This window comes from Podarcis filfolensis (assembly GCF_964270895.1).
Source record: "Podarcis filfolensis genome assembly, chromosome: 14".
Lineage (NCBI taxonomy): Eukaryota > Metazoa > Chordata > Lepidosauria > Squamata > Lacertidae > Podarcis > Podarcis filfolensis.
In genome coordinates, this window is record NC_139616.1 from 34,230,607 (window position 1) to 34,237,272 (window position 6,666).

The window sequence follows — 6,666 nt, forward strand, 5'->3', positions numbered from 1 at the left end:
TCGAAAGCCGGCTGTTTTGGTATTGGATACAAGGGCTAAGACTACATCACCCACAAAGCATTGCAGCTGAAACGCGCACCCTTTCTTCTCTCGACGCACTTGAGTTTCCCCTCTGGGAAGGGTGGCGTTGTATGGAAGAGAAAGTAGCATACCAAAACCAGACGTATTCTTTGCCCTGCTGGAGAGCTCGTCGTGTTAGAATGTGCCACGACTGGAAAGCCCAAAGTCACGTTACCTCAGTGTGGGCTTGTTTTTCTAATGCACACCTCCTGATAATTCGTGATTCAAATAAAAATTGCATTGGTGCTTTTGAATTATGGTGCTGGAGGAGACTCTTGAGAGTCCCATGCACGGCAAGAAGATCAAACCTATTCATTCTTAAGAAAATCAGCCCTGAGTGCTCACTGGAAGGACAGATCTTGAAGCTGAGGCTCCAATACTTTGGCCACCTCATGAGACGAGAAGACTCCCTGGAAAAGACCCTGATGTTGGGAAAGATGGAGGGCACAAGGAGAAGGGGATGACAGAGGACGAGATGGTTGGACAGCGTTCTCAAAGCTACGAACATGAGTTTGACCAAACTGTGGGAGGCAGTGGAAGACAGGAGTGCCTGGCATGCTCTGGTCCATGGGGTCACAAAGAGTCGGACACGACTAAACAAGTGTTGGCCCATTAGGGGGAGAAATCCAAACATTGAAGAAGTATAATCAAATAGTTTTGGGATCCCTTAAGACTAACACATTTATGGTATAGCCTGATGAAGGTACAAATGTACATGTTTGTGAGGATTGCAAAGTGAGGTCAGAGGGAAAAGAAGCACAAAAAAGTACAGGTGGTGACAATTGCCTTATTTAACAGGTTAGACTACTGCAACACATTGTACATGGGGCTGCCTTTGAGGCTGGCTAGGAAACAACAGCTTGTGCAGGAAGCAGCTGCTAGGCTGTTAACGGGGACAAAACATGAATGCTTTACTCTGGTTCTGGTCTGACTGCACTCTCCACCAATTTGTTTCTGGTCTCAAAAGTGCTGGTATTGACTTTTAGAGCCGTATATGGTTCAGAACACCTATAACCAAAAAGCTGCCTTTCCCTTTATGAATCCATATGGACCCTGAAATTGTCATATGCCATTTTTTGCATGCTTCCTCCAAGGGAGGTCTAGAGGGTAGCAATGATAGAACAAACCTTTTCTGTAGTAGATCCCCACCCCTAGGAAGTGCTCTCTCCAGGGAGGCTTTCCTGGAACCAACTTTGTCATTTTGGCAGCAAAGACATCACCCCCTGCAGTGGACATTTGGGTACCAGTGACTGGATGCTTACACATTTTTAGTATGTATTTTATTCTTTTTGTAGATCACTCGGAGGCTTTTCACTGTGACAAGCAATTAAAAAATGCAATAAACCTAAGCAAACCATTCTCACTCAAAATGTTTGATAGCACAATCCTTCATCAGTAACTCATTTAAGACATGTAGCATGATATAGTGTGTACACAGCCTTTATCTTTAAAACACATTTTCCCCCCCCCTCAAAAAATTATGGACCCTGTAGTTGGTTAAGGGGTTCTTGGGAATTGTAGCTCTGTGAGATATAAACTAGAGCCCTGAATTATTTGAGGAAAGAATGTGCCTTGAATGTGCTTTAAAGGGATAGTGGGCAGGTAGCTGTAGTCCTTCAGCCCACAAGTGATAGCACTGAACCTCTTGAAATACTGCAATTCAAAGGCTTCACAGTCTGCCTTTGAAGTTCCTTTTCCCAGTAATGGTTACCTTCAGATCAGCTGCAGACTGTTCTGGGAGACTAAAATGCATAGCTGTCAACTTTTCCCTTTTCTTGTGAGGAATCCTATTCGGAACAAGGGAATTTCCCTTTAAAAAAGCGAAATGTTGACAGCTATGCTCAAATGTTCTCCCATTGGCTTTAATAGGGCCAAACAAAAAGTCACAACACAGAAGTGAGCAAGCTTTCAAGCTTCACAAAAGTCTTCCTCAGTTAAGATATATTACACAAAGCCAAAAGTGTGGGCAGGAGAGAAAAAAGATGTTCCTGGGCATGATGGAAAAGGCCAAGGCTACAATCTGCAACAGCTTTCCAAGGTGGAGCACTCCAGATATTTTAAACTACAATTCCCAACAGCATGAGTCAAATAATGAGTGACATTAACACCTGCAGTTGGAAGACCACTCTGTATTCGCATTAGTGCTATTTGAAGAAAAGAGGCAGGAGGAACTAAAGCTGAACTTGCAGACTTCCGGAGGCGGCGCCATCGGCAATGGCGGATTCCCTCTAGTCTGGAGGGAGAAGCTCCGCGGAAATTGGGTCTTGCCGCTACGGCGAAGCGGGGACCCTCTTGAAAATCACAGGCGGGTGAAGCCTGTGACCGTGGGACTCGGCGGGCACCTGTAGCGCCCCCCCAAATTGCGAGGGAACCCTGTGAGGGGGTCCGGAGCGTAACGGGGAGATCGGCGCGGTGCTGAGAGTCAATTGCTCTTTCCGTGGAGTGAAGCCGCGCAGCTGTTGCCGGAGAGCGCTGACCTTTTTCCTGTGACAATTCGGTTATTAAACAACTACCCGTGAGTAGGTGAAGTTTTAAAGATTGGGATTAAAGGAAAAAAAGGGACTAATTTGGCACTGAAGCGGGAAGGTGTAAACAGGAAGTCCGCCTTCCGCTTTCTGTATACAGATCAAAGCAAAGACTGTTTAAGCTAAGACCTGGAGAGTTGCGTTTTAAGCCTTAAATCCGAACGTCAAAGCAAAAGAATTCCCTCCCTGAATTGCAGGAGAGGGGAGGGAAGAGAGGAAAGTAATTTATTTGCCTGCAAAAAAAAGACAAGAAGGAGAGAAAAGGGAATAAAGACCACCACTTAATCCCTGGGAACGGATTGCCAGGATCATTAGAACTTTTGTACTGAGAGTCGCACTATTTATGGACAATGTAACTTTTTGACAGCTAGCTCTGCAAGGGAGATACTTGTTAAAGGGCTTCTTTGGACTTGAAACTGTTGCCTATTTTGTTGAAGGGGGACTTTGGAAAAGTTGGAAAAGATATTCTATTGCAAGACTATTGACTGTTATTGTGTCCCCCTAGAGGAACACTGAAATTGTTACAACTACTTGGGGAATTTTCCACTCTCAACTAGCTTGGGAATTTCCACTGCAAAACAAGCCTTGGCCGTGGGATTGACCTTGATTCTCAGACAAAGTGTAATGGAAGAAAAAGTAACAAGATCGGGTAAGGTCAGATTACAGCAGACCAGTGCAGTATCCCAGCAGCGTAGAGCATCTGCTTCCGGCCCTCCTGTACCACAGGGGGAAGATCCTGTACAAGCTGGATCAAAAGGAATGGCCTCTGAAGAGGGATTTACTTCAGTATTAAACAAAATCTATGAAACATTGGAAAAATTAAGCAAACAAATTACTGAAGTGACAACTAAAATTGACCAGAATACTTCTAGCATTAACATCTTGGGGCAGAAGGTGAACTCCAATACAGAATCCATTGAAAAACTGCTGCAAGAATCTACTTCTAATCGAAAGATAGCAGAGGAAGCATGGGAAAAAGCAGCGGCTGTAGAGGAAAAAATAACACTGATATGCAAACAGCTTGGGGACCATCAGTCGCTTTTGTCCATGATTGAACTGAGGGAGAAACAGACTAATCTGAGGATCAGGGCGGTCCCTGAACTTGAAAAAGACAGCCTAAGTGATTTTCTTACACAGGAATTTGCAGGCTTTTGGAACCTGGATGACAAGCAAGATTTTAAGATAGTAAGTGCTTTTAGACTTGGAAGAGGAGGGAGAAAGAACAGGACGAGAGACTGTCTGATTACCCTCCGATCAAAAGAGGAGAGAGACAAAATACTGAGTCTGCACTTCCAGAAGACCTTGGAAATAAACGATTCAAGAGTGGAGATATTCAAGGACATTCCGAAATATCTTTTGGACCTTAGGTCTAATTACGGAGATTTGGTGGCCCTGTTGAAAGGAAACAGAACCATTTTTAGGTGGGAATTCCCCCAAGGCCTATCCTTTACCTTTAAAGGGAAAAAGTTTAAAATAAGATCAGTGGAAGATAAAGAAAAATTCTTGAGAGAACACGAAGACGACCTGCAAAAAGAAGTTGTAGAGCTAAGAGCTTTAAAACCAGGAGTACTAGACATAGTACCACCACCTTTGGGATTGGACAAGTTAGAAAAAGTGATACCACCGTCAGGACAAGAGGAATTATTGGGAGCAGTTGGAGGAAAGTAGAATAAATACACCATGTCTCTGCAATTATTAAGTTGGAACATTCATGGATTTAACTCCCCGGAGAAGAGGAGGAAAGCTTTTCATTTATTGAGAAAGGAACAATTGGACTTAATTTGCTTACAGGAAACACATGTGATAAGGCTACATAGGAAAGTATTGATTAATAAAAGATTGGGTCAAGAGTTTATTTCATCGGATAAGGTTAAAAAGAGAGGAGTTGTTATTTATGCAAAGGAGAGCCTATCACCAAAATTCGTTTTTAAAGATGACCAAGGAAGATTTGTGGCAATCAAAATTCAATCACAAGGAGAAAAATTTTTAATAGTAGGAGTTTATGCACCAAATGAGGGGAAATCTGAATTTTTTAAAGAAATTGCATGAGACATTGTTGGACTATATGAATTACAACATTATTATGATGGGAGATATGAATGGAGTGGTATCTACAAATATGGACAAGTCGCAGAGACAGGTTGTAACTAAAGATGGCAGACTACCAAAAACTTTTTTTGAACTGACTGACAATATGGACTTGATTGACATTTGGAGAATTAAGAACCCCTTAGGAAGAGAGGGAACATTCTTCTCTGAAGCCAAAATGACATGGACAAGAATTGACCAAATATGGATAACTAGAGGACTGGCACCTAAGACTCGAAAAGTGGAAATTTGCCCAAAAACTTGCTCCGACCATAATGCTGTGAAAATGGAGATGAAACTAACACCAATCGATTCCTTCAGATGGAGGATGAATGACACCTTGTTTAGAGATCAAGAGGTTATCAAGAAGGCCCAAAAAACTTTGAGAGACTATTTTGAGATAAATTTGAATACTACTACTGAAAATAGAATAATCTGGGACGCAAGTAAAGCAGTTATGAGGGGGTTTCTGATTCAACAGAATACAATAAAGAAGAGAGCCCAAAATGAGAAAAAAGATAAAATTTTGGAAAAATAAAAGAGAGCGAGAAGAAACTAAGAGCGAAACCAAAATCACAAGAGATTCTGAGAGACATAAAGTTATATCAAGTGCAATATATGAAGATGATGAATCAGGAAATTGAATGGAAAATCAAACAAATGAGACAAAGGACATTTGAATCAGCTAACAAATGTGGAAAATTGCTAGCTTGGCAAATGAAAAAAAGACAAAAGCTCAATACTATTACTAATTTGGAAGTGGAAGGAAAGAACATTCAGAATCCAGTGGAAATTAGAAAATGCTTCCAGAGGTATTTTAAACAGTTATATACACAAGGGCCACAGAAAGAGTTTGATATAGACCAATTTTTAAAAACAAATGGATTACAAAAAATCTCTCAAGAAAACAAGATAATGCTGAACCACAAAATTACAGAACAGGAGGTAGAAGGTGCCATTCAGAATATGCAGTTGGGTAAATCTCCAGGGCCGGATGGCTTAACCTCAAAATACTATAGAACTTTGAAAGACTGGTTAATTCAACCACTAAAGGAGGTCTGTAATGAAATTTTGGAGGGGAAAAAAGCGCCAGAGTCGTGGAAAGAAGCTTATATTACGCTTATACCGAAAACTGAGTATAAGCCCAAAGATTAAGGCTTTCTGGGAGATGATCTATAATGAAATGAAAAAGGTATTTAAATATACCTTCCTGAAGAAACCAGAGGCCTTTCTCCTGGGCATAGTCGGCCAATTGGTGCCAAAGAAGGATAGAACTTTCTTCATGTATGCAACAACAGCAGCAAGAATACTTATTGCAAAGTATTGGAAGACACAAGATTTACCCACCCTGGAAGAGTGGCAGATGAAGGTGATGGACTATATGGAGTTGGCGGAAATGACTGGCAGAATCCGAGACCTGGGAGAAGAGTTGGTGGAAGAAGATTGGAAGAAATTTAAAGACTATCTGCATAAACACTGTAAAATTAATGAATGTTAAAATGATGTTGGATTGAAAACAAGTGGCATTAGCAACAAAGTGAATAAGAATATGCAAAAATGGATTGATAATGGATGAAAATATAGAGTTATAATATGTTAAGATATAGAGTTAAGATAAATGAAAGAGGGTAAGGATTTGTTGATTTGATTATGTAAATGGGAATACAAAAGGGGGAGGTGTGAGGAGGTCAAAGAAACAAGCTAACGAGTTTGAAGATACAAAAAAATGGATTTGTTTTTAATTTTTATTTATTTATTCGTTTTTTGCATTTTGGATTTTTACTTCTCTTTTTTCTTTTTTATGTATTTTTGTATGTTTTTTTCTTTTTTATCTCTTTTTATATGTTTTCTTTTTATTCTGTAAACCTTTGTTTTATGTAAAATCTCAATAAATATTTTACAAAAAAAATAAAAAATAAAGCTGAACTTGCAGAAGGTTTCTTTAGAGAACTCGGTATTACAAGCAGGGCCTGCAGCAAAATGTTGCAGGGCA